The following is a 21,788-nucleotide window of genomic DNA, read 5'->3' as shown; positions in this document are numbered from 1 at the left end:
CTTTTGTGTTCACAGTTACAGTGTCAAAAAAAAATGTACTGCAACAATTAATTATTTTTAATTAGTGTTTCAAGATTGTTTATTAGATGTCAATATATTACAATTATAATAATACATAGCCTATATTCAACAATCGTAAAACAACATCTGTAAACGTCTGTAAAGATAGCATATATAGCCTAGCAAATGATTCATTTATTAAACTAAAATCAGTTTGATTGAAAAATAATAAGTTGCGTTAAAATGAATGAGAGCATATAAGATAAATACCCTTGGTATAGCCTATATGCGTTATGAAAAGTTATGTCTGGAAAACTTTGGCTATGGTTAAACGGTTATTGTGTGATTTTGCTCAAACAACCTGAGGCATCAGTTTTTCTAATGCAATCCTGAAAATCCTTATCTTTGACAATAAACGCTACAAAAGAGATTGTAAAAAGCTTCAGTTCACTGTGCTTACGGTAGTCTAGTCTAACAGTCTTCTTTCATATAGAGCGCTCTGAATAAACACTCTTATTCTAATTGCATAATGAAATGCAATAACTCTTGATGAAAGTTTTAGAAAACTTATATATGTTTAAGCAGCTGTTTTTTTTATGTTGTTGCAAAATCAAATTCAAGCATGAATTTGAAAACAAATAATTACAAAGGAAACATCCCACTTACCCTTAAAAAAAGCCACCAAGGAGATTTCAAAAAGCTTTAATTAACCCTGTTTTATTGTAACCTAATCATCTGTTTTCATACACTAGATGGCGCTGTGAGCCACTAGATTCAGCATCAGTGCTGATTCTCACAGCTCTCGCCGGGTGCAGTGGCGTGCGTCTGTAATCCAAGATACTGGGAGGCTGAGGCTGGAGGATCGCTTGAGCTCAGGGGTTCTGGACTGCAGTGGACTATGTCGATCGGGTGTCCGCACTAAGTTCGGCATCGATATGGTGCTTCTGGGGAAGCCCGGGACCACCAGGTCGTCTAAGGAGGGGCGAACCGGCCCAGGTCGGAGACGGAGCAGGTCAAAGTCCCCGTGTCGATCAGTAGTGGGATCGCGCCTGTGAATAGACACTGCAGTGCAGCCTGAGCGATACAGCGAGACTCAGTCTTTTGTGTTCACAGTTACAGTGTCAAAAAAAAATTTACTGCAACAATTCATTATTTTTAATTAGTGTTTCAAGATTGTTTATTAGATGTCAATATATTACAATTATAATAATACATAGCCTATATTTAACAATCGTAAAACAACATCTGTAAAGATAGCCTAGATAGCCTAGCAAATGATTCATTTATTAAACTAAAATCAGTTTGATTGAAAAATAATAAGTTGCGTTAAAATGAATGAGAGCATATAAGATAAATACCCTTGGTATAGCCTATATCCGTTATGAAAAGTTATGTCTGGAAATCTTTGGCTATGGTTAAACGGTTATTGTGTGATTTTGCTCAAACAACCTGAGGCATCAGTTTTTCTAATGCAATCCTGAAAATACTTATCTTTGACAATAAACGCTACAAAAGAGATTGTAAAAAGCTTCAGTTCACTGTGCTTACGGTAGTCTAGTCTAACAGTCTGCTTTCATATAGGGCGCTCTGAATAAACACTCTTATTCTAATTGCATAATGAAATGCAATAACTCTTAATGAAAGTTTTAGAAAACTTATATATGTTTAAACAGCTGTTGTGTTTTTTTTATGTTGTTGCAAAATCAAATTCAAGCATGAATTTGAAAACAAATAATTATAAAGAAAACATCCCACTTACCCTTAAAAAAAGCCACCAAGGAGATTTCAAAAAGCTTTAATTAACCCTGTTTTATTGTAACATAATCATCTGTTTTCATACACTAGATGGCGCTGTGAGCCACTAGATTCAGCATCAGTGCTGATTCTCACAGCTCTCGCCGGGTGCAGTGGCGTGCGTCTGTAATCGAAGATACTGGGAGGCTGAGGCTGGAGGATCGCTTGAGCTCAGGGGTTCTGGACTGCAGTGGACTATGTCGATCGGGTGTCCGCAATAAGATCGGCAACGATATGGTGCTTCTGGGGGAGCCTGGGACCACCAGGTCGTCTAAGGAGGGGCGAACCGGCCCAGGTCGGAGACGGAGCAGGTCAAAGTCCCCGTGTCGATCAGTAGTGGGATCGCGCCTGTGAATAGACACTGCAGTGCAGCCTGAGCGATACAGCGAGACTCAGTCTTTTGTGTTCACAGTTACAGTGTCAAAAAAAAAATTTACTGCAACTATTCATTATTTTTAATTAGTGTTTCAAGATTGTTTATTAGATGTCAATATATTACAATTATAATAATACATAGCCTATATTCAACAATCGTAAAACAACATATGTAAAGATAGCCTATATAGCCTAGCAAATGATTCATTTATTAAACAAAAATCAGTTTGATTGAAAAATAATAAGTTGCGTTAAAATGAATGAGAGCACATAAGATAAATACTCTTGGTATAGCCTATATGCGTTATGAAAAGTTATGTCTGGAAAACTTTGGCTATGGTTAAACGGTTATTGTGTGATTTTGCTCAAACAACCTGAGGCATCAGTTTTTTTAATGCAATCCTGAAAATACTTATCTTTGACAATAAACGCTACAAAAGAGATTGTAAAAAGCTTCAGTTCACTGTGCTTACGGTAGTCTAGTCTAACAGTCTTCTTTCATATAGGGCGCTCTGAATAAACACTGTTATTCTAATTGCATAATGAAATGCAATAACTCTTAATGAAAGTTTTAGAAAACTTATATATGTTTAAACAGCTGTTGTGTTTTTTTTATGTTGTTGCAAAATCAAATTCAAGCATGAATTTGAAAACAAATAATTATAAAGAAAACATCCCACTTACCCTTCTAAAAAGCCACCAAGGAGATTTCAAAAAGCTTCAATTAACCCTGTTATATTGTAACCTAATCATCTGTTTTCATACACTAGATGGCGCTGTGAGCCACTAGATTCAGCATCAGTGCTGATTCTCACAGCTCTCGCCGGGTGCAGTGGCGCGTGCCTGTAATCCAAGATACTGGGAGGCTGAGGCTGGAGGATCGCTTGAGCTCAGGGGTTCTGGACTGCAGTGGACTATGTCGATCGGGTGTCCGCACTAAGTTCGGAATCGATATGGTGCTTCTGGGGGAGCCCGGGACCACCAGGTCGTCTAAGGAGGGGTGAACCGGCCCAGGTCGGAGACGGAGCAGATCAAAGTCCCCGTGTCGATCAGTAGTGGGATCGCGCCTGTGAATAGACACTGCAGTGCAGCCTGAGCGATACAGCGAGACTCAGTCTTTTGTGTTCACAGTTACAGTGTCAAAAAAAAAATTTACTGCAACAATTCATTATTTTTAATTAGTGTTCCAAGATTGTTTATTAGATGTCAATATATTACAATTATAATAATACATAGCCTATATTCAACAATCGTAAAACAACATCTGTAAACGTCTGTAAAGATAGCATATATAGCCTAGCAAATGATTCATTTATTAAACTAAAATCAGTTTGATTGAAAAATAATAAGTTGCGTTAAAATGAATGAGAGCATATAAGATAAATACCCTTGGTATAGCCTATATGCGTTATGAAAAGTTATGTCTGGAAAACTTTGGCTATGGTTAAACGGTTATTGTGTGATTTTGCTCAAACAACCTGAGGCATCAGTTTTTCTAATGCAATCCTGAAAATCCTTATCTTTGACAATAAACGCTACAAAAGAGATTGTAAAAAGCTTCAGTTCACTGTGCTTACGGTAGTCTAGTCTAACAGTCTTCTTTCATATAGAGCGCTCTGAATAAACACTCTTATTCTAATTGCATAATGAAATGCAATAACTCTTGATGAAAGTTTTAGAAAACTTATATATGTTTAAGCAGCTGTTTTTTTTATGTTGTTGCAAAATCAAATTCAAGCATGAATTTGAAAACAAATAATTACAAAGGAAACATCCCACTTACCCTTAAAAAAAGCCACCAAGGAGATTTCAAAAAGCTTTAATTAACCCTGTTTTATTGTAACCTAATCATCTGTTTTCATACACTAGATGGCGCTGTGAGCCACTAGATTCAGCATCAGTGCTGATTCTCGCAGCTCTCGCCGGGTGCAGTGGCGTGCGTCTGTAATCCAAGATACTGGGAGGCTGAGGCTGGAGGATCGCTTGAGCTCAGGGGTTCTGGACTGCAGTGGACTATGTCGATCGGGTGTCCGCACTAAGTTCGGCATCGATATGGTGCTTCTGGGGAAGCCCGGGACCACCAGGTCGTCTAAGGAGGGGCGAACCGGCCCAGGTCGGAGACGGAGCAGGTCAAAGTCCCCGTGTCGATCAGTAGTGGGATCGCGCCTGTGAATAGACACTGCAGTGCAGCCTGAGCGATACAGCGAGACTCAGTCTTTTGTGTTCACAGTTACAGTGTCAAAAAAAAATTTACTGCAACAATTCATTATTTTTAATTACAGTTTCAAGATTGTTTATTAGATGTCAATATATTACAATTATAATAATACATAGCCTATATTTAACAATCGTAAAACAACATCTGTAAAGATACCCTATATAGCCTAGCAAATGATTCATTTATTAAACTAAAATCAGTTTGATTGAAAAATAATAAGTTGCGTTAAAATGAATGAGAGCATATAAGATAAATACTCTTGGTATAGCCTATATGCGTTATGAAAAGTTATGTCTGGAAAACTTTGGCTATGGTTAAACGGTTATTGTGTGATTTTGCTCAAACAACCTGAGGCATCAGTTTTTTTAATGCAATCCTGAAAATACTTATCTTTGACAATAAACGCTACAAAAGAGATTGTAAAAAGCTTCAGTTCACTGTGCTTACGGTAGTCTAGTCTAACAGTCTTCTTTCATATAGAGCGCTCTGAATAAACACTGTTATTCTAATTGCATAATGAAATGTATTAACTCTTGATGAAAGTTTTAGAAAACTTATATATGTTTAAACAGCTGTTTTTTTTATGTTGTTGCAAAATCAAATTCAAGCATGAATTTGAAAATAAATAATTATAAAGAAAACATCCCACTTACCCTTCTAAAAAGCCACCAAGGAGATTTCAAAAAGCTTTAATTAACCCTGTTTTATTGTAACATAATCATCTGTTTTCATACACTAGATGGCGCTGTGAGCCACTAGATTCAGCATCAGTGCTGATTCTCACAGCTCTCGCCGGGTGCAGTGGCGTGCGTCTGTAATCCAAGATACTGGGAGGCTGAGGCTGGAGGATCGCTTGAGCTCAGGGGTTCTGGACTGCAGTGGACTATGTCGATCGGGTGTCCGCACTAAGTTCGGCATCGATATGGTGCTTCTGGGGAAGCCCTGGACCACCAGGTCGTCTAAGGAGGGGCGAACCGGCCCAGGTCGGAGACGGAGCAGGTCAAAGTCCCCGTGTCGATCAGTAGTGGGATCGCGCCTGTGAATAGACACTGCAGTGCAGCCTGAGCGATACAGCGAGACTCAGTCTTTTGTGTTCACAGTTACAGTGTCAAAAAAAAATGTACTGCAACAATTAATTATTTTTAATTAGTGTTTCAAGATTGTTTATTAGATGTCAATATATTACAATTATAATAATACATAGCCTATATTCAACAATCGTAAAACAACATCTGTAAACGTCTGTAAAGATAGCATATATAGCCTAGCAAATGATTCATTTATTAAACTAAAATCAGTTTGATTGAAAAATAATAAGTTGCGTTAAAATGAATGAGAGCATATAAGATAAATACCCTTGGTATAGCCTATATGCGTTATGAAAAGTTATGTCTGGAAAACTTTGGCTATGGTTAAACGGTTATTGTGTGATTTTGCTCAAACAACCTGAGGCATCAGTTTTTCTAATGCAATCCTGAAAATCCTTATCTTTGACAATAAACGCTACAAAAGAGATTGTAAAAAGCTTCAGTTCACTGTGCTTACGGTAGTCTAGTCTAACAGTCTTCTTTCATATAGAGCGCTCTGAATAAACACTCTTATTCTAATTGCATAATGAAATGCAATAACTCTTGATGAAAGTTTTAGAAAACTTATATATGTTTAAGCAGCTGTTTTTTTTATGTTGTTGCAAAATCAAATTCAAGCATGAATTTGAAAACAAATAATTACAAAGGAAACATCCCACTTACCCTTAAAAAAAGCCACCAAGGAGATTTCAAAAAGCTTTAATTAACCCTGTTTTATTGTAACCTAATCATCTGTTTTCATACACTAGATGGCGCTGTGAGCCACTAGATTCAGCATCAGTGCTGATTCTCACAGCTCTCGCCGGGTGCAGTGGCGTGCGTCTGTAATCCAAGATACTGGGAGGCTGAGGCTGGAGGATCGCTTGAGCTCAGGGGTTCTGGACTGCAGTGGACTATGTCGATCGGGTGTCCGCACTAAGTTCGGCATCGATATGGTGCTTCTGGGGAAGCCCGGGACCACCAGGTCGTCTAAGGAGGGGCGAACCGGCCCAGGTCGGAGACGGAGCAGGTCAAAGTCCCCGTGTCGATCAGTAGTGGGATCGCGCCTGTGAATAGACACTGCAGTGCAGCCTGAGCGATACAGCGAGACTCAGTCTTTTGTGTTCACAGTTACAGTGTCAAAAAAAAATTTACTGCAACAATTCATTATTTTTAATTAGTGTTTCAAGATTGTTTATTAGATGTCAATATATTACAATTATAATAATACATAGCCTATATTTAACAATCGTAAAACAACATCTGTAAAGATAGCCTAGATAGCCTAGCAAATGATTCATTTATTAAACTAAAATCAGTTTGATTGAAAAATAATAAGTTGCGTTAAAATGAATGAGAGCATATAAGATAAATACCCTTGGTATAGCCTATATCCGTTATGAAAAGTTATGTCTGGAAATCTTTGGCTATGGTTAAACGGTTATTGTGTGATTTTGCTCAAACAACCTGAGGCATCAGTTTTTCTAATGCAATCCTGAAAATACTTATCTTTGACAATAAACGCTACAAAAGAGATTGTAAAAAGCTTCAGTTCACTGTGCTTACGGTAGTCTAGTCTAACAGTCTGCTTTCATATAGGGCGCTCTGAATAAACACTCTTATTCTAATTGCATAATGAAATGCAATAACTCTTAATGAAAGTTTTAGAAAACTTATATATGTTTAAACAGCTGTTGTGTTTTTTTTATGTTGTTGCAAAATCAAATTCAAGCATGAATTTGAAAACAAATAATTATAAAGAAAACATCCCACTTACCCTTAAAAAAAGCCACCAAGGAGATTTCAAAAAGCTTTAATTAACCCTGTTTTATTGTAACATAATCATCTGTTTTCATACACTAGATGGCGCTGTGAGCCACTAGATTCAGCATCAGTGCTGATTCTCACAGCTCTCGCCGGGTGCAGTGGCGTGCGTCTGTAATCGAAGATACTGGGAGGCTGAGGCTGGAGGATCGCTTGAGCTCAGGGGTTCTGGACTGCAGTGGACTATGTCGATCGGGTGTCCGCAATAAGATCGGCAACGATATGGTGCTTCTGGGGGAGCCTGGGACCACCAGGTCGTCTAAGGAGGGGCGAACCGGCCCAGGTCGGAGACGGAGCAGGTCAAAGTCCCCGTGTCGATCAGTAGTGGGATCGCGCCTGTGAATAGACACTGCAGTGCAGCCTGAGCGATACAGCGAGACTCAGTCTTTTGTGTTCACAGTTACAGTGTCAAAAAAAAAATTTACTGCAACTATTCATTATTTTTAATTAGTGTTTCAAGATTGTTTATTAGATGTCAATATATTACAATTATAATAATACATAGCCTATATTCAACAATCGTAAAACAACATATGTAAAGATAGCCTATATAGCCTAGCAAATGATTCATTTATTAAACAAAAATCAGTTTGATTGAAAAATAATAAGTTGCGTTAAAATGAATGAGAGCACATAAGATAAATACTCTTGGTATAGCCTATATGCGTTATGAAAAGTTATGTCTGGAAAACTTTGGCTATGGTTAAACGGTTATTGTGTGATTTTGCTCAAACAACCTGAGGCATCAGTTTTTTTAATGCAATCCTGAAAATCCTTATCTTTGACAATAAACGCTACAAAAGAGATTGTAAAAAGCTTCAGTTCACTGTGCTTACGGTAGTCTAGTCTAACAGTCTTCTTTCATATAGGGCGCTCTGAATAAACACTGTTATTCTAATTGCATAATGAAATGCAATAACTCTTAATGAAAGTTTTAGAAAACTTATATATGTTTAAACAGCTGTTGTGTTTTTTTTATGTTGTTGCAAAATCAAATTCAAGCATGAATTTGAAAACAAATAATTATAAAGAAAACATCCCACTTACCCTTCTAAAAAGCCACCAAGGAGATTTCAAAAAGCTTCAATTAACCCTGTTATATTGTAACCTAATCATCTGTTTTCATACACTAGATGGCGCTGTGAGCCACTAGATTCAGCATCAGTGCTGATTCTCACAGCTCTCGCCGGGTGCAGTGGCGCGTGCCTGTAATCCAAGATACTGGGAGGCTGAGGCTGGAGGATCGCTTGAGCTCAGGGGTTCTGGACTGCAGTGGACTATGTCGATCGGGTGTCCGCACTAAGTTCGGAATCGATATGGTGCTTCTGGGGGAGCCCGGGACCACCAGGTCGTCTAAGGAGGGGTGAACCGGCCCAGGTCGGAGACGGAGCAGATCAAAGTCCCCGTGTCGATCAGTAGTGGGATCGCGCCTGTGAATAGACACTGCAGTGCAGCCTGAGCGATACAGCGAGACTCAGTCTTTTGTGTTCACAGTTACAGTGTCAAAAAAAAAATTTACTGCAACTATTCATTATTTTTAATTAGTGTTTCAAGATTGTTTATTAGATGTCAATATATTACAATTATAATAATACATAGCCTATATTCAACAATCGTAAAACAACATATGTAAAGATAGCCTATATAGCCTAGCAAATGATTCATTTATTAAACAAAAATCAGTTTGATTGAAAAATAATAAGTTGCGTTAAAATGAATGAGAGCACATAAGATAAATACTCTTGGTATAGCCTATATGCGTTATGAAAAGTTATGTCTGGAAAACTTTGGCTATGGTTAAACGGTTATTGTGTGATTTTGCTCAAACAACCTGAGGCATCAGTTTTTTTAATGCAATCCTGAAAATCCTTATCTTTGACAATAAACGCTACAAAAGAGATTGTAAAAAGCTTCAGTTCACTGTGCTTACGGTAGTCTAGTCTAACAGTCTTCTTTCATATAGGGCGCTCTGAATAAACACTGTTATTCTAATTGCATAATGAAATGCAATAACTCTTAATGAAAGTTTTAGAAAACTTATATATGTTTAAACAGCTGTTGTGTTTTTTTTATGTTGTTGCAAAATCAAATTCAAGCATGAATTTGAAAACAAATAATTATAAAGAAAACATCCCACTTACCCTTCTAAAAAGCCACCAAGGAGATTTCAAAAAGCTTCAATTAACCCTGTTATATTGTAACCTAATCATCTGTTTTCATACACTAGATGGCGCTGTGAGCCACTAGATTCAGCATCAGTGCTGATTCTCACAGCTCTCGCCGGGTGCAGTGGCGCGTGCCTGTAATCCAAGATACTGGGAGGCTGAGGCTGGAGGATCGCTTGAGCTCAGGGGTTCTGGACTGCAGTGGACTATGTCGATCGGGTGTCCGCACTAAGTTCGGAATTGATATGGTGCTTCTGGGGGAGCCCGGGACCACCAGGTCGTCTAAGGAGGGGTGAACCGGCCCAGGTCGGAGACGGAGCAGATCAAAGTCCCCGTGTCGATCAGTAGTGGGATCGCGCCTGTGAATAGACACTGCAGTGCAGCCTGAGCGATACAGCGAGACTCAGTCTTTTGTGTTCACAGTTACAGTGTCAAAAAAAAAATTTACTGCAACAATTCATTATTTTTAATTAGTGTTCCAAGATTGTTTATTAGATGTCAATATATTACAATTATAATAATACATAGCCTATATTCAACAATCGTAAAACAACATCTGTAAACGTCTGTAAAGATAGCATATATAGCCTAGCAAATGATTCATTTATTAAACTAAAATCAGTTTGATTGAAAAATAATAAGTTGCGTTAAAATGAATGAGAGCATATAAGATAAATACCCTTGGTATAGCCTATATGCGTTATGAAAAGTTATGTCTGGAAAACTTTGGCTATGGTTAAACGGTTATTGTGTGATTTTGCTCAAACAACCTGAGGCATCAGTTTTTCTAATGCAATCCTGAAAATCCTTATCTTTGACAATAAACGCTACAAAAGAGATTGTAAAAAGCTTCAGTTCACTGTGCTTACGGTAGTCTAGTCTAACAGTCTTCTTTCATATAGAGCGCTCTGAATAAACACTCTTATTCTAATTGCATAATGAAATGCAATAACTCTTGATGAAAGTTTTAGAAAACTTATATATGTTTAAGCAGCTGTTTTTTTTATGTTGTTGCAAAATCAAATTCAAGCATGAATTTGAAAACAAATAATTACAAAGGAAACATCCCACTTACCCTTAAAAAAAGCCACCAAGGAGATTTCAAAAAGCTTTAATTAACCCTGTTTTATTGTAACCTAATCATCTGTTTTCATACACTAGATGGCGCTGTGAGCCACTAGATTCAGCATCAGTGCTGATTCTCGCAGCTCTCGCCGGGTGCAGTGGCGTGCGTCTGTAATCCAAGATACTGGGAGGCTGAGGCTGGAGGATCGCTTGAGCTCAGGGGTTCTGGACTGCAGTGGACTATGTCGATCGGGTGTCCGCACTAAGTTCGGCATCGATATGGTGCTTCTGGGGAAGCCCGGGACCACCAGGTCGTCTAAGGAGGGGCGAACCGGCCCAGGTCGGAGACGGAGCAGGTCAAAGTCCCCGTGTCGATCAGTAGTGGGATCGCGCCTGTGAATAGACACTGCAGTGCAGCCTGAGCGATACAGCGAGACTCAGTCTTTTGTGTTCACAGTTACAGTGTCAAAAAAAAATTTACTGCAACAATTCATTATTTTTAATTAGTGTTTCAAGATTGTTTATTAGATGTCAATATATTACAATTATAATAATACATAGCCTATATTCAACAATCGTAAAACAACGTCTGTAAAGATAGCCTAGATAGCCTAGCAAATGATTCATTTATTAAACTAAAATCAGTTTGATTGAAAAATAATAAGTTGCGTTAAAATGAATGAGAGCATATAAGATAAATACCCTTGGTATAGCCTATATGCGTTATGAAAAGTTATGTCTGGAAAACTTTGGCTATGGTTAAACGGTTATTGTGTGATTTTGCTCAAACAACCTGAGGCATCAGTTTTTCTAATGCAATCCTGAAAAATCCTTATCTTTGACAATAAACGCTACAAAAGAGATTGTAAAAAGCTTCAGTTCACTGTGCTTACGGTAGTCTAGTCTAACAGTCATCTTTCATATAGAGCGCTCTGAATAAACACTGTTATTCTAATTGCATAATGAAATGTATTAACTCTTGATGAAAGTTTTAGAAAACTTATGTTTAAACAGCTGTTTTTTTTATGTTGTTGCAAAATCAAATTCAAGCATGAATTTGAAAACAAATAATTACAAAGGAAACATCCCACTTACCCTTAAAAAAAGCCACCAAGGAGATTTCAAAAAGCTTTAATTAACCCTGTTTTATTGTAACCTAATCATCTGTTTTCATACACTAGATGGCGCTGTGAGCCACTAGATTGAGCATCAGTACTGATTCTCGCAGCTCTCGCCGGGTGCAGTGGCGTGCGTCTGTAATCCAAGATACTGGGAGGCTGAGGCTGGAGGATCGCTTGAGCTCAGGGGTTCTGGACTGCAGTGGACTATGTCGATCGGGTGTACGCACTAAGATCGGCATCGATATGGTGCTTCTGGGGGAGCCTGGGACCACCAGGTCGTCTAAGGAGGCTCGAATCAGCCCAGGTCGGAGACGGAGCAGGTCAAAGTTCCCGTGTCGATCAGTAGTGGGATCGCGCCTGTGAATAGACACTGCAGTGCAGCCTGAGCGATACAGCGAGACTCAGTCTTTTGTGTTCACAGTTACAGTGTCAAAAAAAAAATTTACTGCAACAATTCATTATTTTTAATTAGAGTTTCAAGATTGTTTATTAGATGTCAATATATTACAATTATAATAATACATAGCCTATATTTAACAATCGTAAAACAACATCTGTAAAGATAGCCTAGATAGCCTAGCAAATGATTCATTTATTAAACTAAAATCAGTTTGATTGAAAAATAATAAGTTGCGTTAAAATGAATGAGAGCATATAAGATAAATACCCTTGGTATAGCCTATATCCGTTATGAAAAGTTATGTCTGGAAATCTTTGGCTATGGTTAAACGGTTATTGTGTGATTTTGCTCAAACAACCTGAGGCATCAGTTTTTCTAATGCAATCCTGAAAATACTTATCTTTGACAATAAACGCTACAAAAGAGATTGTAAAAAGCTTCAGTTCACTGTGCTTACGGTAGTCTAGTCTAACAGTCTGCTTTCATATAGGGCGCTCTGAATAAACACTCTTATTCTAATTGCATAATGAAATGCAATAACTCTTAATGAAAGTTTTAGAAAACTTATATATGTTTAAACAGCTGTTGTGTTTTTTTATGTTGTTGCAAAATCAAATTCAAGCATGAATTTGAAAACAAATAATTATAAAGAAAACATCCCACTTACCCTTAAAAAAAGCCACCAAGGAGATTTCAAAAAGCTTTAATTAACCCTGTTTTATTGTAACATAATCATCTGTTTTCATACACTAGATGGCGCTGTGAGCCACTAGATTGAGCATCAGTACTGATTCTCACAGCTCTCGCCGGGTGCAGTGGCGTGCGTCTGTAATCGAAGATACTGGGAGGCTGAGGCTGGAGGATCGCTTGAGCTCAGGGGTTCTGGACTGCAGTGGACTATGTCGATCGGGTGTCCGCACTAAGTTTGGCATCGATATGGTGCTTCTGGGGAAGCCCGGGACCACCAGGTCGTCTAAGGAGGGGCGAACCGGCCCAGGTCGGAGACGGAGCAGGTCAAAGTCCCCGTGTCGATCAATAGTGGGATCGTGCCTGTGAATAGACACTGCAGTGCAGCCTGAGCGATACAGCGAGACTCAGTCTTTTGTGTTCACAGTTACAGTGTCAAAAAAAAAATTTACTGCAACTATTCATTATTTTTAATTAGTGTTTCAAGATTGTTTATTAGATGTCAATATATTACAATTATAATAATACATAGCCTATATTCAACAATCGTAAAACAACATATGTAAAGATAGCCTATATAGCCTAGCAAATGATTCATTTATTAAACAAAAATCAGTTTGATTGAAAAATAATAAGTTGCGTTAAAATGAATGAGAGCACATAAGATAAATACTCTTGGTATAGCCTATATGCGTTATGAAAAGTTATGTCTGGAAAACTTTGGCTATGGTTAAACGGTTATTGTGTGATTTTGCTCAAACAACCTGAGGCATCAGTTTTTTTAATGCAATCCTGAAAATCCTTATCTTTGACAATAAACGCTACAAAAGAGATTGTAAAAAGCTTCAGTTCACTGTGCTTACGGTAGTCTAGTCTAACAGTCTTCTTTCATATAGGGCGCTCTGAATAAACACTGTTATTCTAATTGCATAATGAAATGCAATAACTCTTAATGAAAGTTTTAGAAAACTTATATATGTTTAAACAGCTGTTGTTTTTTTTATGTTGTTGCAAAATCAAATTCAAGCATGAATTTGAAAACAAATAATTATAAAGAAAACATCCCACTTACCCTTAAAAAAAGCCACCAAGGAGATTTCAAAAAGCTTCAATTAACCCTGTTATATTGTAACCTAATCATCTGTTTTCATACACTAGATGGTGCTGTGAGCCACTAGATTCAGCATCAGTGCTGATTCTCGTAGCTCTCGCCGGGTGCAGTGGCGCGTGCCTGTAATCCAAGATACTGGGAGGCTGAGGCTGGAGGATCGCTTGAGCTCAGGGGTTCTGGACTGCAGTGGACTATGTCGATCGGGTGTCCGCACTAAGTTCGGAATCGATATGGTGCTTCTGGGGGAGCCTGGGACCACCAGGTCGTCTAAGGAGGGGCGAACCGGCCCAGGTCGGAGACGGAGCAGATCAAAGTCCCCATGTTGATCAGTAGTGAGATCGTGCCTGTGAATAGACACTGCAGTGCAGCCTGAGCAATACAGCGAGACTCAGTCTTTTGTGTTCACAGTTACAGTGTCATAAAAAAAATGTACTGCAACAATTCATTATTTTTAATTAGTGTTTCAAGATTGTTTATTAGATGTCAATATATTACAATTATAATAATACATAGCCTATATTCAACAATCGTAAAACAACGTCTGTAAAGATAGCCTAGATAGCCTAGCAAATGATTCATTTATTAAACTAAAATCAGTTTGATTGAAAAATAATAAGTTGCGTTAAAATGAATGAGAGCATATAAGATAAATACCCTTGGTATAGCCTATATGCGTTATGAAAAGTTATGTCTGGAAAACTTTGGCTATGGTTAAACGGTTATTGTGTGATTTTGCTCAAACAACCTGAGGCATCAGTTTTTCTAATGCAATCCTGAAAATACTTATCTTTGACAATAAACGCTACAAAAGAGATTGTAAAAAGCTTCAGTTCACTGTGCTTACGGTAGTCTAGTCTAACAGTCTTCTTTCATATAGAGCGCTCTGAATAAACACTCTTATTCTAATTGCATAATGAAATGCAATAACTCTTGATGAAAGTTTTAGAAAACTTATATATGTTTAAACAGCTGTTGTGTTTTTTTTATGTTGTTGCAAAATCAAATTCAAGCATGAATTTGAAAACAAATAATTATAAAGAAAACATCCCACTTACCCTTAAAAAAAGCCACCAAGGAGATTTCAAAAAGCTCTAATTAACCCTGTTTTATTGTAACATAATCATCTGTTTTCATACACTAGATGGCGCTGTGAGCCACTAGATTCAGCATCAGTGCTGATTCTCGCAGCTCTCGCCGGGTGCAGTGGCGCGCGCCTGTAATCCAAGATACTGGGAGGCTGAGGCTGGAGGATCGCTTGAGCTCAGGGGTTCTGGACTGCAGTGGACTATGTCGATCAGGTGTCCGCACTAAGATCGGCATCGATATGGTGCTTCTGGGGGAGCCTGGGACCACCAGGTCGTCTAAGGAGGGGCGAACCGGCCCAGGTCGGAGACGGAGCAGGTCAAAGTCCCCGTGTCGATCAGTAGTGGGATCGTGCCTGTGAATAGACACTGCAGTGCAGCCTGAGCGATACAGCGAGACTCAGTCTTTTGTGTTCACAGTTACAGTGTCAAAAAAAATGTACTGCAACAATTCATTATTTTTAATTAGTGTTTCAAGATTGTTTATTAGATGTCAATATATTACAATTATAATAATACATAGCCTATATTCAACAATCGTAAAACAACATCTGTAAAGATAGCCTATATAGCCTAGCAAATGATTCATTTATTAAACTAAAATCAGTTTGATTGAAAAATAATAAGTTGCGTTAAAATGAATGAGAGCATATAAGATAAATACCCTTGGTATAGCCTATATGCGTTATGAAAAGTTATGTCTGGAAAACTTTGGCTATGGTTAAACGGTTATTGTGTGATTTTGCTCAAACAACCTGAGGCATCAGTTTTTCTAATGCAATCCTGAAAATACTTATCTTTGACAATAAACGCTACAAAAGAGATTGTAAAAAGCTTCAGTTCACTGTGCTTACGGTAGTCTAGTCTAACAGTCTTCTTTCATATAGGGCGCTCTGAATAAACACTCTTATTCTAATTGCATAATGAAATGCAATAACTCTTGATGAATTTTAGAAAACTTATATATGTTTAAGCAGCTGTTTTTTTTATGTTGTTGCAAAATCAAATTCAAGCATGAATTTGAAAACAAATAATTACAAAGGAAAACATCCCACTTACCCTTAAAAAAAGCCAGCAAGGAGATTTCAAAAAGCTTTAATTAACCCTGTTTTATTGTAACATAATCATCTGTTTTCATACACTAGATGGCGCTGTGAGCCACTAGATTCAGCATCAGTGCTGATTCTCGCAGCTCTCGCCGGATGCAGTGGCGTGCGTCTGTAATCCAAGATACTGGGAGGCTGAGGCTGGAGGATCGCTTGAGCTCAGGGGTTCTGGACTGCAGTGGACTATGTCGATCGGGTGTACGCACTAAGATCGGCATCGATATGGTGCTTCTGGGGGAGCCTGGGACCACCAGGTCGTCTAAGGAGGGGCGAACCGGCCCAGGTCGGAGACGGAGCAGGTCAAAGTCCCCATGTTGATCAGTAGTGGGATCGCGCCTGTGAATAGACACTGCAGTGCAGCCTGAGCGATACAGCGAGACTCAGTCTTTTGTGTTCACAGTTACAGTGTCAAAAAAAAATTTACTGCAACAATTCATTATTTTTAATTAGAGTTTCAAGGTTGTTTATTAGATGTCAATATATTACAATTATAATAATACATAGCCTATATTCAACAATCGTAAAACAACGTCTGTAAAGATAGCCTATATAGCCTAGCAAATGATTCATTTATTAAACTAAAAACAGTTTGATTGAAAAATAATAAGTTGCGTTAAAATGAATGAGAGCATATAAGATAAATACTCTTGGTATAGCCTATATGCGTTATGAAAAGTTATGTCTGGAAAACTTTGGCTATGGTTAAACGGTTATTGTGTGATTTTGCTCAAACAACCTGAGGCATCAGTTTTTCTAATGCAATCCTGAAAATCCTTATCTTTGACAATAAACGCTACAAAAGAGATTGTAAAAAGCTTCAGTTCACTGTGCTTACGGTAGTCTAGTCTAACAGTCTTCTTTCATATAGAGCGCTCTGAATAAACACTGTTATTCTAATTGCATAATGAAATGTATTAACTCTTGATGAAAGTTTTAGAAAACTTATATATGTTTAAACAGCTGTTTTTTTTATGTTGTTGCAAAATCAAATTCAAGCATGAATTTGAAAATAAATAATTATAAAGAAAACATCCCACTTACCCTTAAAAAAAGCCACCAAAGAGATTTCAAAAAGCTTTAATTAACCCTGTTTTATTGTAACATAATCATCTGTTTTCATACACTAGATGGCGCTGTGAGATACTAGATTCAGCATCAGTGCTGATTCTCACAGCTCTCGCCGGGTGCAGTGGCGCGCGTCTGTAATCCAAGATACTGGGAGGCTGAGGCTGGAGGATCGCTTGAGCTCAGGGGTTCTGGACTGCAGTGGACTATGTCGATCGGGTGTCCGCACTAAGTTCGGCATCGATATGGTGCTTCTGGGGAAGCCCGGGACCACCAGGTCGTCTAAGGAGGGGCGAACCGCCCCAGGTCGGAGACGGAGCAGGTCAAAGTCCCCGTGTCGATCAGTAGTGGGATCGCGCCTGTGAATAGACACTGCAGTGCAGCCTGAGCGATACAGCGAGACTCAGTCTTTTGTGTTCACAGTTACAGTGTCATAAAAAAAATTTACTGCAACAATTCATTATTTTTAATTAGTGTTTCAAGATTGTTTATTAGATGTCAATATATTACAATTATAATAATACATAGCCTATATTCAACAATCGTAAAACAACATCTGTAAACGTCTGTAAAGATAGCATATATAGCCTAGCAAATGATTCATTTATTAAACTAAAATCAGTTTGATTGAAAAATAATAAGTTGCGTTAAAATGAATGAGAGCATATAAGATAAATACCCTTGGTATAGCCTATATGCGTTATGAAAAGTTATGTCTAAAACTTTGGCTATGGTTAAACGGTTATTGTGTGATTTTGCTCAAACAACCTGAGGCATCAGTTTTTCTAATGCAATCCTGAAAATACTTATCTTTGACAATAAACGCTACAAAAGAGATTGTAAAAAGCTTCAGTTCACTGTGCTTACGGTAGTCTAGTCTAACAGTCTTCTTTCATATAGGGCGCTCTGAATAAACACTCTTATTCTAATTGCATAATGAAATGCAATAACTCTTGATGAAAGTTTTAGAAAACTTATATATGTTTAAGCAGCTGTTTTTTTATGTTGTTGCAAAATCAAATTCAAGCATGAATTTGAAAACAAATAATTACAAAGGAAAACATCCCACTTACCCTTAAAAAAAGCCAGCAAGGAGATTTCAAAAAGCTTTAATTAACCCTGTTTTATTGTAACATAATCATCTGTTTTCATACACTAGATGGCACTGTGAGCCACTAGATTCAGCATCAGTGCTGATTCTCGCAGCTCTCGCCGGGTGCAGTGGCGTGCGTCTGTAATCCAAGATACTGGGAGGCTGAGGCTGGAGGATCGCTTGAGCTCAGGGGTTCTGGACTGCAGTGGACTATGTCGATCGGGTGTACGCACTAAGATCGGCATCGATATGGTGCTTCTGGGGGAGCCTGGGACCACCAGGTCGTCTAAGGAGGGGCGAACCGGCCCAGGTCGGAGACGGAGCAGGTCAAAGTCCCCGTGTCGATCAGTAGTGGGATCGTGCCTGTGAATAGACACTGCAGTGCAGCCTGAGCGATACAGCGAGACTCAGTCTTTTGTGTTCACAGTTACAGTGTCAAAAAAAATGTACTGCAACAATTCATTATTTTTAATTAGTGTTTCAAGATTGTTTATTAGATGTCAATATATTACAATTATAATAATACATAGCCTATATTCAACAATCGTAAAACAACATCTGTAAAGATAGCCTATATAGCCTAGCAAATGATTCATTTATTAAACTAAAATCAGTTTGATTGAAAAATAATAAGTTGCGTTAAAATGAATGAGAGCATATAAGATAAATACCCTTGGTATAGCCTATATGCGTTATGAAAAGTTATGTCTGGAAAACTTTGGCTATGGTTAAACGGTTATTGTGTGATTTTGCTCAAACAACCTGAGGCATCAGTTTTTCTAATGCAATCCTGAAAATACTTATCTTTGACAATAAACGCTACAAAAGAGATTGTAAAAAGCTTCAGTTCACTGTGCTTACGGTAGTCTAGTCTAACAGTCTTCTTTCATATAGGGCGCTCTGAATAAACACTCTTATTCTAATTGCATAATGAAATGCAATAACTCTTGATGAATTTTAGAAAACTTATATATGTTTAAGCAGCTGTTTTTTTTATGTTGTTGCAAAATCAAATTCAAGCATGAATTTGAAAACAAATAATTACAAAGGAAAACATCCCACTTACCCTTAAAAAAAGCCAGCAAGGAGATTTCAAAAAGCTTTAATTAACCCTGTTTTATTGTAACATAATCATCTGTTTTCATACACTAGATGGCGCTGTGAGCCACTAGATTCAGCATCAGTGCTGATTCTCGCAGCTCTCGCCGGATGCAGTGGCGTGCGTCTGTAATCCAAGATACTGGGAGGCTGAGGCTGGAGGATCGCTTGAGCTCAGGGGTTCTGGACTGCAGTGGACTATGTCGATCGGGTGTACGCACTAAGATCGGCATCGATATGGTGCTTCTGGGGGAGCCTGGGACCACCAGGTCGTCTAAGGAGGGGCGAACCGGCCCAGGTCGGAGACGGAGCAGGTCAAAGTCCCCATGTTGATCAGTAGTGGGATCGCGCCTGTGAATAGACACTGCAGTGCAGCCTGAGCGATACAGCGAGACTCAGTCTTTTGTGTTCACAGTTACAGTGTCAAAAAAAAATTTACTGCAACAATTCATTATTTTTAATTAGAGTTTCAAGGTTGTTTATTAGATGTCAATATATTACAATTATAATAATACATAGCCTATATTCAACAATCGTAAAACAACGTCTGTAAAGATAGCCTATATAGCCTAGCAAATGATTCATTTATTAAACTAAAAACAGTTTGATTGAAAAATAATAAGTTGCGTTAAAATGAATGAGAGCATATAAGATAAATACTCTTGGTATAGCCTATATGCGTTATGAAAAGTTATGTCTGGAAAACTTTGGCTATGGTTAAACGGTTATTGTGTGATTTTGCTCAAACAACCTGAGGCATCAGTTTTTCTAATGCAATCCTGAAAATCCTTATCTTTGACAATAAACGCTACAAAAGAGATTGTAAAAAGCTTCAGTTCACTGTGCTTACGGTAGTCTAGTCTAACAGTCTTCTTTCATATAGAGCGCTCTGAATAAACACTGTTATTCTAATTGCATAATGAAATGTATTAACTCTTGATGAAAGTTTTAGAAAACTTATATATGTTTAAACAGCTGTTTTTTTTATGTTGTTGCAAAATCAAATTCAAGCATGAATTTGAAAATAAATAATTATAAAGAAAACATCCCACTTACCCTTAAAAAAAGCCACCAAAGAGATTTCAAAAAGCTTTAATTAACCCTGTTTTATTGTAACATAATCATCTGTTTTCATACACTAGATGGCGCTGTGAGATACTAGATTCAGCATCAGTGCTGATTCTCACAGCTCTCGCCGGGTGCAGTGGCGCGCGTCTGTAATCCAAGATACTGGGAGGCTGAGGCTGGAGGATCGCTTGAGCTCAGGGGTTCTGGACTGCAGTGGACTATGTCGATCGGGTGTCCGCACTAAGTTCGGCATCGATATGGTGCTTCTGGGGAAGCCCGGGACCACCAGGTCGTCTAAGGAGGGGCGAACCGCCCCAGGTCGGAGACGGAGCAGGTCAAAGTCCCCGTGTCGATCAGTAGTGGGATCGCGCCTGTGAATAGACACTGCAGTGCAGCCTGAGCGATACAGCGAGACTCAGTCTTTTGTGTTCACAGTTACAGTGTCATAAAAAAAATTTACTGCAACAATTCATTATTTTTAATTAGTGTTTCAAGATTGTTTATTAGATGTCAATATATTACAATTATAATAATACATAGCCTATATTCAACAATCGTAAAACAACATCTGTAAACGTCTGTAAAGATAGCATATATAGCCTAGCAAATGATTCATTTATTAAACTAAAATCAGTTTGATTGAAAAATAATAAGTTGCGTTAAAATGAATGAGAGCATATAAGATAAATACCCTTGGTATAGCCTATATGCGTTATGAAAAGTTATGTCTAAAACTTTGGCTATGGTTAAACGGTTATTGTGTGATTTTGCTCAAACAACCTGAGGCATCAGTTTTTCTAATGCAATCCTGAAAATACTTATCTTTGACAATAAACGCTACAAAAGAGATTGTAAAAAGCTTCAGTTCACTGTGCTTACGGTAGTCTAGTCTAACAGTCTTCTTTCATATAGGGCGCTCTGAATAAACACTCTTATTCTAATTGCATAATGAAATGCAATAACTCTTGATGAAAGTTTTAGAAAACTTATATATGTTTAAGCAGCTGTTTTTTTATGTTGTTGCAAAATCAAATTCAAGCATGAATTTGAAAACAAATAATTACAAAGGAAAACATCCCACTTACCCTTAAAAAAAGCCAGCAAGGAGATTTCAAAAAGCTTTAATTAACCCTGTTTTATTGTAACATAATCATCTGTTTTCATACACTAGATGGCACTGTGAGCCACTAGATTCAGCATCAGTGCTGATTCTCGCAGCTCTCGCCGGGTGCAGTGGCGTGCGTCTGTAATCCAAGATACTGGGAGGCTGAGGCTGGAGGATCGCTTGAGCTCAGGGGTTCTGGACTGCAGTGGACTATGTCGATCGGGTGTACGCACTAAGATCGGCATCGATATGGTGCTTCTGGGGAGCCTGGGACCACCAGGTCGTCTAAGGAGGGGTGAACCGTCCCAGGTCGGAGACGGAGCAGGTCAAAGTCCCCGTGTCGA

The sequence above is a fragment of the Siphateles boraxobius genome, unplaced genomic scaffold, assembly GCF_051911475.1.
Source record: "Siphateles boraxobius isolate OS27281-9 unplaced genomic scaffold, OSU_SipBor_1 5, whole genome shotgun sequence".
Classification (NCBI taxonomy): domain Eukaryota; kingdom Metazoa; phylum Chordata; class Actinopteri; order Cypriniformes; family Leuciscidae; genus Siphateles; species Siphateles boraxobius.
Note: the sequence above shows the minus strand (reverse complement) of the source record.